Source organism: Gopherus evgoodei, chromosome 16 (genome assembly GCF_007399415.2).
Source record: "Gopherus evgoodei ecotype Sinaloan lineage chromosome 16, rGopEvg1_v1.p, whole genome shotgun sequence".
Taxonomy (NCBI): Eukaryota; Metazoa; Chordata; order Testudines; family Testudinidae; genus Gopherus; species Gopherus evgoodei.
The window spans coordinates 4,976,670-4,997,812 of record NC_044337.1 but is presented as its reverse complement, the minus strand read 5'-3'; positions in this window follow the sequence as shown (position 1 = coordinate 4,997,812).

Sequence of the window (21,143 nt, the reverse complement as noted above, 5' to 3'; positions counted from 1 at the left end):
ACGGGGCAGTGTCCCATAGCCGGGGGCTCTGTGCTGGCTAGGCCCAGCGCCCTGGGGCAGTTTCCCATAGCAGGGGGGCTCTGTGCTGGCTGGGCCCAGCGCCCTGGGGCAGTGTCCCATAGTGGGGGGCTCTGTGCTGGCTGGGCCCAGCGCCCCGGGGCAGTGTCCCATAATGGGGGCTCTGTGCTGGCTGGGCCCAGCGCCCCAGAGTAGAGTCCCATAGCGGGGGGCTCTGTGCTGGCTGGGCCCAGTGTCCTGGGGCAGTGTCCCATAGTGGGGGGGCTCTGTGCTGGCTGGGCCCAGCGCCCCGGGGCAGTGTCCCGTAGCCTGGGGCTCTGTGCTGGCTGGGCCCAGCCGCCCTGGGGCAGTATCCTATAGCGGGGGGGCTCTGCGCTGGCTGGGCCCAACGCCCCGGGGCAGTGTCCCATAGCAGGGGGCTCTGTGCTGGCTGGGCCCAGCGCCCCGGGGCAGTGTCCCATAGCGGGGGGCTCTGTGCTGGCTGGGCCCAGTGTCCTGGGGCAGTGTCCCATAGTAGGGAGCTCTGCGCTGGCTGGGCCCAGCTGCCCTGGGGCAGTGTCCCATAGTGTGGGGGCTCTGTGCTGGCTGGGCCCAGCGCCCCGGGGCAGTGTCCCATAGCGGGGGGCTCTGTGCTGGCTGGGCCCAGCGCCCTGGGGCAGTGTCGCATAGCGGGGGGCTCTGTGCTGGCTGGGCCCAGCTTCCCGGGGCAGTGTCCCATAGCGGGGGGCTCTGTGCTGGCTGGGCCCAGCGCCCCGGGGCAGTGTCCCATAGTGTGGGGGCTCTGTGCTGGCTGGGCCCAGCGCCCTGGGGCAGTGTCCCATAGCGGGGGGCTCTGTGCTGGCTGGGCCCAGCTTCCCGGGGCAGTGTCCCATAGCGGGGGGCTCTGTGCTGGCTGGGCCCAGCGCCCCGGGGCAGTGTCCCATAGCGGGGGGCTCTGTGCTGGCTGGGCCCAGTGTCCTGGGGCAGTGTCCCATAGTAGGGAGCTCTGCGCTGGCTGGGCCCAGCTGCCCTGGGGCAGTGTCCCATAGTGTGGGGGCTCTGTGCTGGCTGGGCCCAGCGCCCCAGGGCAGTGTCCCATAGCGGGGGGCTCTGTGCTGGCTGGGCCCAGCCTCCCCGGGGCAGTGTCCCATAGTGGGGAGGCTCTGTGCTGGCTGGGTCCAGCACCCCGGGGCAGTGTCCCATAGCGGGGGGCTCTGTGCTGGCTGGGCCCAGCGTCCCGGGGCAGTGTCTCATAGCGGGGGGCTCTGTGCTGGCTGGGCCCAGCGCCCCGGGGCAGTGTCTCATAGCGGGGGGCTCTGCGTTGGTTGGGCCCAGCCGCCCCAGGGCAGTGTCCCATAGTGGGGGGCTCTGCGCTGGCTGGGCCCAGCGCCCCGGGGCAGTGTCCCATAGCAGGGGGCTCTGTGCTGGCTGGGCCCAGCGCCCGGGGCAGTGTCCCATAGCATGGGGCTCTGTGCTGGCTGGGCCCAGCGCCCGGGGCAGTGTCCCATAGCGGGGGGCTCTGCTTTGGTTGGGCTCAGCCGCCCCAGGGCAGTGTCCTATAGCTTGGGGCTCTGTGCTGACTGGGCCCAGCGCTCCGGGGCAGTGTCCCATAGCGGGGGGCTCTGTGGTGGCTACACCCAGTACCCCGGGTAGTGTCCCATAGCGGGGGGCTCTGTGCTGGCTGGGCCCAGCGCCCTGGGGCAGTTTCCCATAGCAGGGGGGCTCTGTGCTGGCTGGGCCCAGCCGCCGCAGGGTAGTGTCCCATAGCTTGGGGCTCTGTGCTGACTGGGCCCAGCGCTCCGGTGCAGTGTTCCATAGTGGGGGGCTCTGCGCTGGCTGGGCCCAGCGCCCTGGGGCAGTTTCCCATAGCAGGGGGGCTCTGTGCTGGCTGGGCCCAGCCGCCGCAGGGTAGTGTCCCATAGCTTGGGGCTCTGTGCTGACTGGGCCCAGCGCTCCGGGGCAGTGTTCCATAGTGGGGGGCTCTGCGCTGGCTGGGCCCAGCGCCCTGGGGCAGTTTCCCATAGCAGGGGGGCTCTGTGCTGGCTGGGCCCAGCCGCCGCAGGGTAGTGTCCCATAGCTTGGGTCTCTGTGCTGACTGGGCCCAGCGCTCCGGGGCAGTGTCCCATAGTGGGGGGCTGTGCGCTGGCTGGGCCCAGTGTCCTGGGGCAGTGTCCTATAGTAGGGGGGCTCTGCGCTGGCTGGGGCCAGTGCTCCGGAGCAGTGTTCCATAGCGGGGGGCTCTGTGCTGACTGGGCCCAGCGCCCCGGGGCAGTGTCCCATAGTGGGGAGCTCTGTGCTGGCTGGGCCCAGCGCCCCAGGGCAGTATCCCATACCGGGGAGCTCTGTGCTGGCTGGGCCCAGCTGCCCCGGGGCCCCTAATTTAATACATAGGACTGTGGAGATGGGTAGACAGTACTCGCTATCGGTACGGAGAAAAACACACTTTAAAAAATTGTTTAGCCTCCTTGGCAGTCTCTGGCCAGGGTAAAAGCAATATGGTGCTTAGGAGAGCTGGCAGGGAATGACTCTTCGTTTCCAGGGCCCAATCATCTCACACGGAACAGTGTTGCAAACGCTCACAGCACTGTCATGTGTCACATGTCAGGGCTCAGTTTCAAACCACACCAGCAATTCCCCTTCTTCTTTTTATTCTTCTTCTTAAGAAAAAGAAATCAGATTAAAAAAATCAACAACCCCAAAAAGTAACCAAATGGTCACACCAATACCCAGTAGTCACACCCAGACCCAACAGTTACAATGGAACCCAAAATTCAAATCCTAACTCAACAGTTGCATCCACACCGAAAAGCTACACCCTTACCCAACAACCACAACTGAACTCAATAGCCAAACCCTAACCCCACAACTTCACCTGAACCCCACAGCTGCACAAGAACTATATCCTAACCCCAAAGTCACACCTGATCCCAAGAGTCACACCCTCAACCAACAGCAATACTCACACCCAATAGCTACACCCAAACATAAAAGCTAACATAACAGCCATAACCAAACTCAAACAATGCTATGTTAAAGCATGCTAGGCAGGGCTCTCAATCTTTCTGGACTAGTGTACCCCTTTCAGGAGTGTGATTTGTCTTGTGCACCCCCAGGTTTCACCTCACTTAAGAACGTCTTGCTTATAAAGTCAGACATAAAAATACACACATCACAGTACATTGTTACAGAAAAACTGCTGACTTTTTCATTTTTACCATATAATTATGAAATAAATCAATTGGAATACAAATATTGTACGTACACTTCAGGGTATATAGAGCAGTATAAACAAGTCAGTGTATGAAATTTTAGTTTGCTAGTGCTTTTTATGTACCTGTTGTAAAACTAGGCAAATCTCTAGATGTCGATGTACCCGCTGGAAGACCTCTGCGTAGCCCCAGGGATATGCATATCCCTGGTTGAGAACTACTATGCTAGGGAACTTTTAGTTCACACCAGCAGGTTCTACACAGACTAACTGATGTGCAACACATTAGTACACTTCAGAAATCACACCCCCATAAACCGCATTGCCACACCATGTAGCCAAGCCCTGAGTATATGTCGTACAAAACCAGTTTTATTCAGCCCAATCTGGCATTTGTTCCTCTTCCATTTAGGTCGGGTTTTCTCCTTTGGCAAACTACAGAGCCAGGGCTGCCCAGCGGGAGGGGGGGGGCAAGTGGGGCAATTTGCCCCGGGCCCCACAGGAGCCCCCATGAGAATATAGTATACTATAGTGTTGCAACATTTTTTTATGGAAGGGGCCCCCAAAATTGCTTTGCCCCAGGCCCCCTGAATCCTCTGGGCAGCCCTGTACAGAACATTATATGGTCTCTCACTGAAGTCTAACTCATTTTTATCCCAGATCTGCTGATCATCAGTTATTACTTTCAGTTAGGGCTGTCATTTAATTGCAGTTAACTCATGCGATTATCTCAAAAAAACTAATCGTGTTTAATTGCAGTTTTAATTGCACTGTTAAACAATAGACTACCAACTGAAATTTATTAAATATTTTGGCTGGTTTTCAACATTTTCATATATATTGTATTCTGTGCTGTAATTAAAATCAAAGTGTATATTTTTATTACAAATATTTGCACTGTAAAAATGATAAAAAAAGAAATAGTATTTTTCAATTCGTGTCATACAAGTACTGTAGTGCAATCTCTTTATTGTGAAAGTGCAACTTACAAATATAGCTTTTTTTTGTTACATAACTGCACTCAAAAACAAAACAGTGTAAAACTTCAGAGCCTACAAGTCCACTCAGTCCTACTTCTTGTTCAGCCAATCCCCCAAACAAACAAGTTTGTTTACATTTACAGGAGATAATGCTCTCTGCTTCTTATTTTTACAGTGTCACCTGAAAGTGAGAACAGGTGTTCGCATGGCAGTTTTGTAGCCGCCATTGCAAGGTATTTACGTGCCAGATATGCTAAATATTCGTATGCCCCTTCATGCTTCAGCCACCATTCCAGAGGACATGCTTTCATGCTCATGATGCCCTTTAAAAAAAGTGGGTTAATTATATTTGTGACTAAACTCCTTGGGGGAGAATTGAATATCCCCTGCTCTGTGTTTTACCCGCATTCTACCATATATGATGACCCAGCACATGTTGTTAATTTTAAGAACACTTTCACTGCAGATTTTACATAATGCAAAGAAGGTACCAATGTGATATTTCTAAAGAGAGCTACAGCACTTGACCCAAGGTTTAAGAATCTGAAGTGCCTTCCAAAATCTGAGAGGGACAAGGTGTGAAGTATGCTTTCAGAAGCCTTAAAAGAGCAGGACTCTGATGTGGAAACTACAGAACCTGAACCAGTAAAGAAGAAAATCAGCCTTCTGCTGATGGCATGTGACTCAGATAATGAAAATGAACATACGTTGGTCCGCACTGCTTTGGATTGTTATTGAACAGAACCCGTTATCAGCATGGATGGATGTCCTCTGGAATGGTGGTTGAAGCTTGAAGGGACACATGAATCTTTAGTGCATCTGGCACGCAAATATCTTGTGACGCCGGCTACAACAGTGCCATGAGAATGCCTGTTCTCACTTTCAGGTGACATTGTAAACAAGAAGCAAGCAGCATTATTTCCTGCAAATGTAAACAAACTTGTTTGTCTGAGTGATTGGCTGAACAAGTAGGACTGAGTGGACTTTCTAGGCTCCAGAGTTTTACATTGTTTTGTTTTTGAATGCAGTTTTTTTGTACATTATTCTACATTTGTAAGCTCAATTTTCATGTTAAGAGATTGCGCTACAGTACTTGTATTAGGTGAATTGAAAAAGACTATTTCTTTTGTTTTTTACAGTGCAAATACTTGTAATCAAAAATAAATATGAAGTGAGCACTGTACACTTCGTATTCTGTGTTATAATTGAAATCAATATATTTGAAAATGTAGAAAATCCAAAAATATTTAAATAAATGACATTCTATTATTGTTTAACAGTGAAATAATTTTTTTAAACATGTGATTAATTGCAATTAATTTTTTTAATTGTTTGACAGCCCTACTTCCAATCCATAAAAGATCTGGGATATGGTGCATTGGTGTTGAAGCAATTCCCAAAAGAAGTGACTTAAACATATATCTACCATAATGGGAGCTAAAGGTCCAGAGTTTTCCATTTTCTGTATTGAATTGGATCTGTCACAAATGAAGATAGTCTTGCCTTTTGAAGTCTAATCATGACCTTCACAACTGTTCTCATGAGGCAGCTCTCTCATTTGATGGCTGGATGCAAAACTTTTTCAACCTCTACCAGTCTTTCACTTGTTTGGTTTCATGGGTGCCTATATTGTTAATCCAGGCAGCTGGTGTCTGAATTCACACAATAACATCTAATTTTACCATCCAGACAAGTCCCGCTTTTGCATTATCTTTTGGTGCTAATGGGATTTTATATTGTGTATGTATTTTTAGTTGTATATTGGGAACTATCTCAATATGATATTGTGATGCCAGCGCTTGCTAAGTGTGTAGGCATCAGCTGAGCACTGACAGACTGATAGCTGGAAACCAGACCAGCTCACCTATACGTTAATATTGTTCAAGGTGAGTGTTAAACTTGTAAGGATGTGTTTAGAGTCAATAAAATGATTGTCAGCTGCTGCATACATGAATCTTGCTTTTAATGTCTGTATTCCATACTACAAGGTAAAATACGTTTGTTATATAATGGTAAAAATGCCTGTGCTGAACTTGTGAACTCAGACAGGAAGAGTAGCTCCCCTCACCTGTCCAAGAGTGGCCATTGTGGGACAAATGTATTGTTGATCAACTCATGGAGAAGTATGCAGAAGGCCTTGTCCCATCGGTTGGAATGCTGGAAGTGGGAAATAAAGATAGCAGACATGAAGACTTTTCATCTCTTTGTTGTTTAGACTCTTCCAAGAGCTGGAGCTAAGAAACAAACAGCAGAGATCTCCAGGGTCAACCTGGGTTAGCCCTGAAAAGACATTCAGTTCTGACAGATTACTACATCTCTGTCACCCTTTGGAACCATAGTCTGAACTCATTTGGGCATACATGCTGCCTGCTTTAACTTGTAAATAACTCACATTTTTTTTCCTAGTTAATAAATCCTTAGTTAGTTTACTATAGGACTGGCTACCAGTATTGTCTTCAGTCTGAGATCTAAGGTACAAATTGGCCTGGGGTAAGTGACTGGCTTCTAGGGACTGGAAGCAACCTGAATATTTAGTGATTGTTGCTGTGAGTGATCATTTATCGCTAAGTCAGTGGTCACTGACCGGTCGACTGAGATCAACTGGTCGATCCTGGAAACTGTCCAGGTTGATCACGATCTCCGCTGTGAAAAGTCTGATGGTGCAGCGGGGCTTATGCTAAGGCAGGTTCCCTGTCTGCCCTAGCCACAGGTCCCTCCTAGAAGTGGCCAGCATGCCCCTGGGGGTGGGCAGGGGTCTCCTTCTGCACACTGTTCCTGCTTGCAAGCACTGCCCTCGCAGCTCCCATTGGCCGGGGAACTGTGGCAAATGGGAGCTGTGGGGACGGTGCCTGCAGAGAGGGGCAGCGTGCGGAGCCACATGCCCCACCCCAGGAGCTACGGGGGCACGTTGGCCCCTTCTGGGAGCAGTGTGGGGCCGGGGCTAGCAGAGAGCCTGCCTTAGCCCCACTGCGCCGCTGCCCAGGAACGTCCCATGCTAAGTGCTGCCCCGTGGGAGCCTGCACCCCAATCCCCAGCCCTGAGCCCTCTCCCAGAGCCAGCACCCCATATCCTCTCCTGCACCTCAAGCCCTTACCCCAGCCCTAATCCCCCTCTCAGAGCCAGCACCCTGTACTCCCTTCTTCACCCCAACACTCTGCCCCAGCTCAGAGCCCTCTCCTACGCCCAAACTCCCTCCCAGAGCCCGCACGCATCCCTGCATCCCCCTGCCCTCAGCCCCAGCCCAGTGAAAGTGAGTGAGGATGTGAGAGAGCGAGCAATGGAGAGAGAGGGGAATGGAGTGAGCGGTGTGGGGCTTTGGGGAAGGGGTGGGGCTTCAGAGAAGGGGCAGGGCCTCAGGGAAGGGGCAGAGTAGGATTATAGAATCATAGGACTGGAAGGGACCTCAAGAGGTCATCTAGTCCAGTTCCCTGCACTCATGGCTGGACTAAGTATTATCTAGACCATCCCTGACAGGTATTTGTCCAACTTGCTCTTAAAAATCCCCAATGATGGAGATTCCACAACCTCCCTAGACAATTTATTCCAGTGCTTAACCACTCCGACAGTTAGGAAGTTTTTCCTAATGTTCAATCTAAACCGCCCTTGCTTCAGTTTAAGCCCATTGCTTCTTAACCTATCCTCAGAGGTTAAGAAGAACAATTTTTCTCTCTCCTCCTTGTAACAACCTTTTATGTACTTGAAAACTGTCATCATGTCCCCTCTCAGGCTTCTCTTCTCCAGACTAAACAAACTCAATTTTTTCTATCTTCCCTCATAGCTCATGTTTTCTAGACCTTTAATCATTTTTGTTGCTCTTCTCTGGACTTTCTCCAAATTGTCCACATCTTTCCTGAAATGTGGCACCTGGAACTGGACACAATACTCCAGTTGAGACCTAACCAGCATGGAGTAGAGCAGAAGGATTTCTTCTCATGTCCTGCTTACAACACTCCTGCTAATACATCCCAGAATGATGTTTGCTTTTTTTTGCAACAGTGTTACATTGTTGACTCATATTTAGCTTGTGATCCACTATGACCCCCAGATCCCTTTCCTCGGTGCTCCTTCCTAGGCAGTCATTGCCCATTTTGTATGCGTGCAACTGATTGTTCCTTCCTAAGTGGAGTCCTTTGCATTTGTCCTTATTGAATTTCAGTTACTTCAGACCATTTCTCTAGTTTGTCCAGATAATTTTGAATTTTAATACTATCCTCCAAAGCACTTACAACCCCTCCCAGCTTGGTATAGTCAGCAAACTTTATGAGTGTACTCTCTATGCCATTATCTAAATCATTGATGAAGATACTGAACAGAACCAGACCCAGAACCGATCCCTGCAAGACCCCACTTGTTATACCCTTCCAGCATGACTGTGAACCGCTGATAACTACTCTGTGGGAACGATTTTCCAACCAGTCATGCACCCACCTTATAGTAGTTCTATCTATGGGTATGTCTACACTATGGGATTATTCCGATTTTACATAAACCGGTTTTGTAAAACAGATTGTATAAAGTCGAGTGCATGCAGCCACACTAAGCACATTAATTCGATGGTGTGCGTCCATGTATCAAGGCTAGCATCGATTTCTGGACCATTGCACTGTGGGTAGCTATCCTGTAGCTATCCCATAGTTCCCGCAGTCTCCCCCACCCACTGGAATTCTGGGTTGAGATCCCAAAGCATGATGGTGCAAAAACAGTGTCACGGGAGATTCTGGGTAAATGTCATCACTCATTCCTTCCTCCATGAAAGCAATGGCAGACAATTATTTCGTGCCCTTTTTCCCTGAATTGCCCTGGCAGACGCCATAGCATGGCAACCATGGAGCTTGTTTTGCCTTTTGTCACTGTCACCGTATGTGTACTGGATGCTGCTGACAGAGGCGGTACTGCAGTGCTACACAGCAGCATTCAACAGCCTTTGCAAGGTAGCAGAGATGGTTACCATCCCTATTGCACCATCTGCCATTGTAAATTGGCGATGAGATGACGGTTATCAATCATTTTGTACTGTTTGTAATTGGAAAGTGGTGATGATGGTTATCAATCATTTTGTGTCAGAGGGGTAGCCATGTTAGTCTGGATCTGTAAAAGCAGCAAAGAATCCTGTGGCACTTTATAGACTAACAGACGTTTTGGAGCATGAGCTTTGGTGGGTGAATACCCACTTCGTCAGATGCACGTAGTGGAAATTTCCAGGGGCAGGTATATATATGCAAGCAAGAAGCAAGCTAGAAATAATGAGGTTAGTTCAGTCAGGGAGGATGAGGCCCTGTTCTAGCAGTTGAGGTGTGAAAACCAAGGGAGGAGAAACTGGTTTTGTAGTTGGCAAGCCATTCACAGTCTTTGTTTAATCCTGAGCTGATGGTGTCAAACTTGCAGATGAACTGAAGCTCAGCAGTTTCTCTTTGAAGTCTGGTCCTGAAGCTTTTTTGCTGCAGGAGGGCTACCTTAAAATCTGCTATTGTGTGTCCAGGGAGATTGAAGTGTTCTCCTATGGGTTTTTGTATATTGCCATTCCTGATATCTGATTTGTGTCCATTTATTCTTTTCCTTAGGGACTGTCCAGTTTGGCCGATGTACATAGCAGAGGGGCATTGCTGGCATATGATGACGTATATTACATTGGTGGACGTGCAGGTGAATGAACCGGTGATAGTGTGGCTGATCTGGTTAGGTCCTGTGATGGTGTCACTGGTGTAGATATGTGGGCAGAGTTGGCATAGAGGTTTGTTGCATGGATTGGTTCCTGAGTTAGAGTTACTATGGTGCAGAGTGCAGTTACTGGTGAGAATATGCCTCATCCTCCCTGATTGAACTAACCTCGTTATCTCTAGTCTGCTTCTTGCTTGCATATATACCTGCCCCTTGAAATTTCCACTACATGCATCCGGCGAAGTGGGTATTTACTCACGAAAGCTCATGCTCTAAAACGTCTGTTAATCATTTTGTATCATCTGCTGCTGTCATGGGTGCTCCTGGCTGGCCTCGCTGAGGTCGGGCGGGGGTGCATGGACAACAATGGGAATGACTTCCCGGGTCATTCCCTTCTTTATGTTTTGTCTAAAAATAGAGTCAGTCCTGCCTAGAATATGGGGCAAGTCTACTAGAGAGCCAGAGAGCACAGCCGCTCTGGGTCAGAGCCTCAGAGATCCCGCAGAAATGATGAGCTGCATGCCATTCTAGGGGGTGCCCCTGCAACAACCCCACTCATTGCTTCCCTCCTCCCACACCCCTCCTGGGCTACCGTTGCAGTGTCCCCCCATTTGTGTGATGAAGTAATAAAGAATGCAGGAATAAGAAACACTGACCTTTTAGCGAGATAAAATGAGGGGGAGGCAGCCTCCAGCTGCTATGATAGTCCAGGCAGGACATTAAAGGATGGGTAGGAGAGGAGCGCAGCCTGCCGCTGCTATGATAGTCCAGGGAGTACAGAATCTTTTCTTTAGACACGAAAGGGGTGGGGGGGCTGATGGAGCTCAGGCTCCAGCTGCTATGATGAGGACGGTTACTCAGCATTTTGTACCATCTGCCAGGAATGACAGGGAATCATTCCCATTTTTACCCAGGCGCCCTCGGCCAACCTCACCGAGGCCAGCCAGGAGCACTCATGGGCTGATGACGGTTTTCCATCATTTTGTATCATCTGCCAACAGGAAAGGGAGGGGAGGGGATGCTGCTGCTCAGCTCCGCAGCACCGCGTCTACCAGCAGCATGCAGTAGACATACGGTGACATTGAAAAATGGCAAGAAATGATTTTTTTCCCTTTTCTTTCACAGGAGGGGAGGGGGATAAATTGATGAGATATACCCTGAACCACCCCGGACAATGTGTTTGACCCTACAGGCATTGGGAGCTCAGCCAAGAATGCAAATGCTTTTCAGAGACTGCGGGGACTGTGGGATAGCTGGAGTCCTCAGTACCCCCTCCTTCCCTCCATGAGCATCCATTTGATTCTTTGGCTTTCCGTTACGCTTGTCACGCAGCACTGTGCTGAGTCCCTGCTGTGGCCTTTGTCTATCATAGCCTGGAGATTTTTTCAAATGCTTTGTCATTTCGTCTTCTGTAACGGAGCTCTGATAGAACAGATTTGTTTCCCCATACAGAGATCAGATCCAGTATCTACCGTGCGTCCATGCGGGAGCTCTTTTTGGATTTGGGACTGGATGGCCACCCGTGCTGATCAGAGCTCCATGCTGGACAAACAGGAAATGAACTTTAAAAGTTCGCGGGGCTTTTCCTGTCTACCTGGCCAGTGCATCTGAGTTCAGATTGCTTTCCAGAGCGGCCACAATGGTGCACTGTGGGATACCGCCCGGAGGCCAATACCGTCAATTTGCGGCCACACTAACCCTAATCTGACATGGCAATACCGATTTCAGCGCTACTACTCTTGTTGGGGAGGAGTACAGAAATCGGTTTAAAGAGCCCTTTATATCAATATAAAGGGCCTCATTGTGTGGACGGGTGCAGAGTTAAATCGGTTTAACGCTGCTAAATTCGGTTTAAATGCGTAGTGTAGACCAGGCCTATGTTGTATTTCCCTAGTTTGTTTATGAGATCATTCAAGACAGTATCAAAAGCTTTACTAAAGTCAAGATATACCACACCTACCGTTTCCCTCCATCCACAAGTCTTGTTATCCTGTCAAAGAAAGCTATCAGGGTGGTTTGACATGATTTGTTCTTGACAAATCCATGCTGACTGTTACTTATCACCTCATTATCCTCTAGGTGTTTGCAAATTGATTGCTTAATTCTTTGCTCCATTATCCTTCCGGGTACAGAAGTTGAGCTGACTGGTCTGTAATTCCCCGGGTTGTTCTTATTTCCCCTTTTAGAAATGGCCACTATATTTGGCTTTTTCCAATCTTCTGGAATGTCTCCCGTCTTCCATGACTTTTCAAAGATAATTGCTAATGGCTCAGATATCTCCTTAGTCAGCTCCTTGAGTATTCTAGGATGCATTTCATCAAGCCCTGGTGATTTGAAGATATCTAACTTATTTAAGTACTTTTTGACTTGTTCTTTCCCTATTTTAGGCTCTGATCCTACCCCATTTTCACTGGCATTCACTATGTTAGATGTCCAGTCACCACCAACCTCTTGGTGAAAACCGATACAAATGTCATTCTGCCATTTCCACATTTTCTGTTATTGTCTTTCCCCACTCATTGAGTAACGGGCCTACTCAATCCTTGGTCTTCCTCTTGTTTCTAATGTATTTGTAGAATGTTTTATTGTTTCCTTTTATGTCTCTAGCTAGTTTGATCTTGTTTTGTGCCTTGGCCTTTCTAATTTTGTCCCTACATACTTGTTTTATTTGTTTACATTCATCCTTTGTAATTTGATTGAGTTTCCACTTTTTGTAGGACTCTTTTTGAGTTTTAGATCATTGAAGATCTCCTGGTTAAGCCAGGGTGGTCTCTTGCCATACTTCCTATCTTTCCTATGCAGTGGGATAGTTTGCTCTTGTGCCCTTAATAATGTCTCTTTGAATCCTGGTAGATCCTGGTTTGCCCTTAAATTCAAAAAGTGATCTTGTATGTAAAAAGGTTGGAGACCACTGCACTAAATCCAACTTGCCCGAGTAGCAAGATAGACCAGAGAGCCCAAGGGGACTGTCTGTAACTCCATGGTAAGACAGTTACAGGGATCCAGGAGTTCACATTTCTTACTGGGTTGGTGAAATCTAATTATAGAACACATCACCATTCTGGGGTGTCTGCCCAGCTTTTCAGTCTGTACAGTAGGTACTCCCAGTCGTGAACCACTCCAGACAGCATGGCAGAAGTATTGTATTGTTAATCCATTTCAGTCCATTAACAAACCTCATTGAATTATTTAAGAGTATCATTTGCATCCTTTGCCATGGACAAACTGTGCACCCATTTGGTCATCTGCATTTGCAGACAGCTCTCCAAGCATACTTGGTGCTTTCTGTTCAACTATTCAGCTTCTCCTGAGTGCTACCTATCCTTGTACAGGCATGTGCTCATTTTATGCCGGACGTACAAAACAGTTTTTATTTTAAGATCTGGCGCTCATGGATTTCTCTGTCTGTGATTGCTGTTATTCCTTGCACTCCACTCCAGCATCAAGTTGGAAAAATCATGTTTCTAATGTTAAAGACCAATCCTTTTCAAACCCTTGCTTTGTAAATTTATTAAGAGACAAAGGACTCTGTGCCAACTTCTCTGTTGGCATAACTCCATTGAGATCAATAGTTACACCAGGAGAGAATTTGGCTCTAAATTCCTGTATCATCATCAACATCAATCATCATCATCAGAGCTTTGTCCTTTAGCTGCATTTTCAGGAATTTATTCTACTTTTGCACTTCTGTGCAGTTTTTGCTGAGTGAGGCACTTACAAAATGGCTGCTTTAGCTCCATCTCTCTGGGCTGGACCCCTCTCGGAATGTCTAGGTGGAGTTGTAGCCAACACCATTGTACATATTAATCTGGACACTCCCCAGATGTTTGTCCATCGGATACAAATGTTTGCCATTTCCCCAAGGGTGAGCTCTTGGTGTCATGTTGTGATTGTTGCCTCCACATTTATTGTGAACAGGTCTGGTCTTTGCTGTTTGTTTGTCCCAGGTGTTCTGTCTTTGTGCCTTTATCATTGGATGCATTTCTGTTTTTTCATTGTTGGTTAACACATTCATTTGGGAAATAAAATTTTCACTAGTCCTGTAAATATCCACTGGTCTTTCCTAAATCCAGTCTATTTCTTGTAATAATCTTGCATTGTTCTGGCTTTCAGTTATTTCACAAATAATCAGGCCATCTGTTAACTCTTCAGATTTGCATAGCATAGCTATAATATGTAGCTCTGTAACCTAATAGGCAATAGTCTCACCTGGCAGCTCATTTCCTATAAAGAAAATTCACCTTTGTCTAGTGACGTTCTTGCTTGATTCCCAGAATTCTTGGATCCAGAGAGAGGAGACAGTCCCACAGACCCTAGAGAGAGGGCTGTGGCCCAGGGAGGTGAAAGTCTGTGTTGGTTGAAGGAGTTTCTTTCATTTGGACTTTCCTTTACCCTGGGTGGTATGCAGATTTAGCCAAGGATTAAATTAACAACCTGACTAGGTGACTTGTCAGCTAGCTCTCACTTGTATAATCTTATAGGGCTGATCCCAGCTGGGGGCAAGACCACAAACAATGAAGATACCTGCCTTCCTCTACACAGCCACTCCAGCATGCTACCAAGTATCTCCTCTTTTGCACAGGACACAAGGACGATCCTTTGCACCTTCGACAGACAGAACCTTATGAGCATCCCACCAGATTCTGAGCCAGTTTTAACCCCTGGATGACCACTGAGCCCTACATTATATTTTTCAATTGATTTTTGTTGTGCTGATTCCCTTACTGTATCGCTAAGTCCCCGTGATGCCTGGATACACTGCAAAAAAAAGATGTAGGCTCGTGGCTTGCAGCTTGCATATGCTATATCCCAGGTTTGGGGTCTAAATTGAAAAAATAAATAATTATTTGTTGGCCCAAATTTGAAAACCTCTTCCCAGAAAGATAGGAAACTGGGTCACCAAGGAGTAAGTGAGAGCTCCCCTTATTCTGTAAGAGGACCTGGCTCTCATATTCATGGTGATGGGTATGGAATAAGAACTAGAAGAGAACGAAACTTGTGGAACTCAGCTGACATGCTGTGGAGCATGGGGGATCAGTGGGGGGGCACACACTAGGTCTCATGGAGGGAAAAAGAGAGGTCAGTGGATCCTTGGGGCAAACTTCTTTGAACTTCACACAGGCCACAGTAGGCTCCTTTCAAATCATTCTGGCTGGAAAGCTGAGCCTGGCTGCTCAAGATTCAGATATTTTACAGATTATTTTACAATGAACGATTATCACAGATTCTGAGATGTGCACAACAATGCACCTGAACACAGCTTCTGTGTAATCTAGTGGCCTGGCAACAGTGGCGATGGACTTCTGCCATGCTGCCTGGTAATGCAAGGCGGCTGGCTCTTGTCCGATCTGCCTGCTCCATGCCGACTCCCAAATACCAAGACTAGATCCCTTCAGTTGTGCTCCTACTCTGAGGCCCTCACATTGGCTATCTGAAATCAAATAGCCTGCAGAATAAAGGCAGCATCTGCTTTCCATGGGACAAAGACAGTGGCTGGCTGGCTCTCTGCACGGAGCACCTACTGATGATCATCACGCTCAGAGTGCCTCTTTGTTCTCCTCCTCCATGTCTTGGGCTGCTCTGCAGTGACCCTCATGCCCCTCTCTCCTGCTACTGCGTCCTCAGGAGCAACTGGCACCATTAACACTTGTCTTGCTACTGAAGAAACATGTTGTCATGGCTCATTCACTTCAGATACACTGACTGCATCTGTATCGGCCTATGGGTGGACAACAAGCCCTGGCTTCTTGCTTTGCCCAGTCAGAGCATGCGGACCAGACGGATATTCTGACACAGCAGGTTGCAGTGGCTGCATGGGTGGCAGGTGACCCCCCCTCTACTTTGAGGAGGTTAGTCCCTTCCACCCGAGGCCCTATCCCTGCCTGAGGCCCGAGCCTGCCCTCACCCCGTGGTCGGAGCTCTGAGCCCTCCACCCCCTTGTGGATGGAAGAGCCCTGGTTTGAGCACTGGCCTGAACACCAGGCCACCAGCCAGCCCAGGCACCAGGCCACCAGCCAGCCTGAGCCACCTCTGGCCATCCCAGCCCCTGGCCCAAGCCCCGAGCTCCAGGCTGCCAGCTTCAGCTGAGCCCCCAGCTTCAGGAAAGAGGGGGAGTGAGGACAGGTCCTCAGGGCAGAGTGTGGATGGGGCACAGCATGGGTTAGGGGAGGCTAGCCTCCCCTGGCCTTTGATACCCGCCGCCCATGTGTGGCTGTGGCTAGCAGCAGGAGCAGACTGGGAGCTCTACTGGAGGTGCTCGTGCTAGCACTGTCTATATGTGTCCCTGCACAGTGTGCTGATGACCAGGAAAGGCGTTTACAAACCAAGCATGTTGCAAAGTTCCCCTGTCTCTTTGCAGGCCACTCAGGGGAACAGATCAGGGTCGTGCACAAATGCCAATGTCACAGTTACTAATTGCTTTGTGGCCATCACTGGTGGCAGAGAATTGGAGGGTCCAATCCAGTGCCTATGGAAGTCAATGGCGTCTCTCCTACTGTACCAGCTTTGGAGGAGACCCTGAATCTACTTTTATTATAAATTAAATATTTTATATGGTAAAGGACACAGAACAACATCCCAGCACCGTGAACCCTAGGACTGTGGGCCTGTGGTGGGGCACTCACCTCTTGAGTGCCTCCGTAGTGGCTGGGAGTAGTACTGCAATCCTTATCCCACTCCAGTATGCCCCCAGTAGGTTGCCAAACTTACTAGGCAAGTCTTCAGTGGCTCAGCTCTCCGCCAAGTCACACAGTCAAATGGATGAACCCTTCCCAGGTAGCAAGAAGTCCAACATGCTGTCAGCCTTCACCAGGGTGTTCAGCCCTGTCTCTGGGTCCTTTAACCCTCTGGCTGCTCAACAAGCTTTGTCCCCTTCTTAGGTGTTAGGCCACTTCCCCAGTGGATGGTGTGGGAAACTGGGCCACTACTCCAGTTCCAATCCAGGGACCCTGTATACAGCAGCCCCATACCACTGCCTCCAGTTCACTGCTGCTATTTCCTGGGCCTTTTCCCACTTAGGCCCTTTTCTTCCATCCCTTACTGTAGGGTTACAGTTCTCAGGTCCTCTCATTCCCAGGGCCAGTAAATCATCCCGTCAAGTTCCTCTGGCCAGAGTGGAGCCCCCCAACCTCACACCTCTGCCCCCAGCCAGGAACTGTCCTACTCAGCCCATGCAGCTCCTTTTATCTGAGCCTGCTGCACTCTGATTGGCTGCTTCTGTGCAGCTTTTCTAGATAGGTCTGGAGGACCCACCTCCGCTGCTCCTTTCTGGGGTGGGGTGTAGTAGGACTGCAGGACCTCCAGCAGCGAGCCTCGAAGGGCCAGGTACACCCTGTCACATGGCCCAATCCAGCTCCCACTGAAGTCTGTGTGTCTGCATCTTTGTATTGACATCAATGGGACATGGATCAGTCCTTAACACAGGTACGCAATGTGAACAAGGGCATGTGATTCCAGTCTATGGCTAGAATTGTGGCGAGCTCTTGGCCAGAACCACATCACAGAATCAATTAAATGAGACAGAGAAAGATTTGCCACATTCTTTGCAGCTGGAACCAGAATACGCGACCCGCATGCAGGAATATTTTAGGAATGTGATGAGAGAAATTAACTTTAAATCTGTCTCAGCATATAATATTACACTAGCTTGATTCTCCATGCATGGTTGTCTCAGGCAAGGGAAAGATTGAAAATGTCTTTAAAATTCTCTAATCCTTCCAGACTAGCTGCTCCTAACTGCACACTCTCCCCACCCACTCCCTGAGGGAATCAAAGGCCCAGCCAGCTGATCATGCCCTCCAACTCTATGACAATCACATGTACTTGGTCAGGAAACAGAAACAATGGCATGTGACTAAGGTGACCAGTCACATAGTGGCAATAACCAATAGCGGATACCCACGGTAACAAGTTCTTGAAGAACTCAGAGTTCGTATTCAGCTTGCGTAAAGTGTGTGCCAAACAATTTTGAATAACAAACACATATGTCGAGAACAAAGTGTGTTCGGAAAGGATTCCCAAAGAGAAAAATGGCTGCCGTACATTGTGTTATCCCTTCTGACCTGGGCAGTTAGCCAATATTTGGGGCCTCGCGGGTTGTTTCCGTTAGAAGTTGATGACAGACAAAGGAATTTCTTTGATGAAATCCTGTTTATTTACCAAAATGTCCACAAAGTGCTGTTACCCTGCACACAGCAGGGACTCAAACAACAGGGGGCGGGTTCTTTGCTCATAGCTCCAAGCCCCTTTCCAGCCAGCATGCTGGTCAAAAAAGCTCTCTCTCTTGGCTTTCTCTCAAAGCCATGTTATCAGTGCTCCTCTTGCTGTCTACTTCTGCTCTCAGAGACTCACCTCCATGACAACACTATCCAGCCCCTGTGTTTCCATTCCACCCACCAAGAAACCACTCTGCCCACTCAGCTTCTGACGAGCTGTCATAAACAGATAGTTAAGGGTTAATGCCTTTTTTACCTGTAAAGGGTTAAGAAGCTCAGTGAACCTGGCTGACACCTGACCAGAGGACCAATAAGGGGACAAGATATTTTCAAATCTTGGTGGAGGGAAGTCTTTGTTGTGCTCTTTGGTTTGGGTGTTGTTCGCTCTTGGGACTAAGAGGGACCAGACGTCAATCCAGGCTCTCCAAATCTTTCTGAATCAGTCTTTCATGTTTCAAAATTGTAAGTAACAGCCAAGCAAGGTGGATTAGTTTTATTTTTGTTTTCTCAACTTGTAAATGTCCTTTTTGTTTGCTGAGAGGATTTTACCTCTGTTTGCTGTAACTTTGAACCTAAGGCTAGAGGGAGTTCCTCTGGGCTATACGAATTTGATTACCCTGTAAAGTATTTTCCATCCTGATTTTACAAAGCTTTCTTTTTAAGAACCTGGTTGATTTTTCCTTGTTTTAAGATCCAAGGGGATTGGATCTGGACTCACCAGGGACTGGCGAGGGAAAGGAGGGGGGATGGTTAATTTCTCCTTGTTTTAAGATCCAAGGGGTTTGGATCTGTGTTCACCAGGGAATTGGTGATGTCCCTCAAGGCCACCCAGGGAGGGAAGAGTTTTTGGGGGGACAAGAAGTGCTCCAGACACTGAAATTTTGGGTGGTGGCAGAGCTACCAGATCTAAGCTAGTAATTAAGCTTAGAAGTGTCCATGCAGGTCCCCAGATTTGTACCCTAAAGTTCAGAGTGGGGAAGGAACCTTGACAAGAGCCTTGCATGTGTCCTGTGTTTTGGGCAGTGGCCCCTATTGCTTCAGCTATCTCAGTCCAAAAAGGAGTTTACTTGCTTCTTATGTTTCTCCTGAATGAAGGGCAGCTGGCATGTCACCAGATTCAGTGAGGTTTTGCCCAACCCTTTGTTGAATAAATTGGCTGTAGTTCATAATGCAGTCATCCCTAGCAAGGGGATGAAACATATTTCAAGGCTAGAAGCTATTAAAAAGTCTGACAAGAAGCCAGCAGAATGTATGGTTGCAAGCCAGCTATTTCTGCTGTGGCAGCTCTTATAAAACAGCATAGAGACCCACACGTTTATAGTGGTCAATATCCAACCACTTACGTGCTCACAGTACAATCTCACAAAGTGTGTAATGGTTCAGAACTGGTTACTTCTAGGATTACAGCTATTGCAGTTGTTTCTAGGCTCATGGCACATTCTGCAAAGATGCTGTCAGATCCAGAAGGGTTGGGAACCTGCTTTTTCTGGAATTCTGACAATTATAAACTCCACTGGGCAGGTGGCAGACTTTATAATGACCACGAAGTGGGTCCTTTTAGGAATATGGTGTTACAAACTCCACTGAGCAGCCAAAGAGTCAACACATTTGTGATGATGACAATGATGATGATTGTGACACTGGCAGACGAGGTCAGATCAGGGCCACAGGCCAATTTGCTTGTGTGTTAGTATAGATCAAAGTGAGTAATGTATAAGTGCATATTCAGATGGTTTAACTTCATGAAAACTAGTGGGATGTTACTTGTATTGTTTTCACTTATCTGTTCCTGTTACACTATTACACACGTTTACACTGTGTATATCCAGGTAACTAAATAACTCCTCAAAAATCTTGTGACATGCTAATGAAGGACTTTAACAGAAAATGCTAATTTCGAAGCAAGTTGCCATTAAGTATCATGGTTGGTGGTCAAAAGACTAAATGCAATCCTCACTCATCATCATCAAAGGAAAAGCCCATATGGGTAGAGACACTGTCAGCTTGTGTTCTGTCAGAAGATCTAAGAATGGATTCAAAGAAAAATTCTTCATCTCTGGGCTGCCTGGATTCTAATCAGGAGGACTAACTGAACAAGAAGACGGAGATCCCCAGAGTTATTCTAAATAGCCCTGAGATACTTTTGGGAAACTGGCAGATTTACAACATCTCGGCTGCCATTTGGAACTACAAACTGTGGCTCACCTATTATTAGATTTTACCTGCTTTAGCCTCTTAGTAACTCTTATTTCCTTTTCGTAGTTAATAAACCTTTAGTTAGTTTACTATGGAACTGGCTGCCAGCATTATCTTGGTGTGAGATCTGGAGCCCCAGTTGATCTGGGGTCAATGACTTGTCTCTTGGGACTGGGAGCAGCCTGCTGTGGTGTGATTTTTGGTTTAAGTGACTGTTATCACAAAGTTCAGTTTGTGTGGGTGACAGGAGACACTGGAGAGTGTAAGGGGACTGCCTGTGACCCCAAGGTAAGACTGGTACAGTGATCCAGAAGTTCCCATTTGATCCTGGCTTGGTGAAATCTAACTATAGAACCTACCACCAGCTTGGGGTATCTGCCCTAGTTTTCCGCCAGTCTGCCCTGAGATAGTCACTCACGGTTGAGAGCCACTCCAGAGAGCGTGACAATGACAGTGATTGACAGCACTTAGGAGCCCCAGTAATGGATCAGGGTGCTGTATAAACACAATAGCCTGTCCCTGCTCCAAAGAGCATACAATCGAAGTATCAGATGTGCGACAACAGGTGGATACAAGGGGGAGTTGGGAGAGCCCCGGGAAACAATGTGACAATAGCAATCAGCTGGAAGAGCAATGGTTACTGGCTCTTTCTCAAATACATAGACTCTCAGTTCCTCACACTGCCACGCCCACCACTAAATCCATTGACTCCTATGGACGTTCTCCAGGTGTGCGCTTGTGCTCAGAGGAGCAGAATTTGGCCCCAATGTTGATCATGACTGTCATGCATTAGAATCTCCACTCAACAGTACATGCACAGTCCTGCTTCACACCCCAAAGATGCACGGCTTTGACTAGAGGTGTAATGTTAAACCAGTAGAACTGCATGTG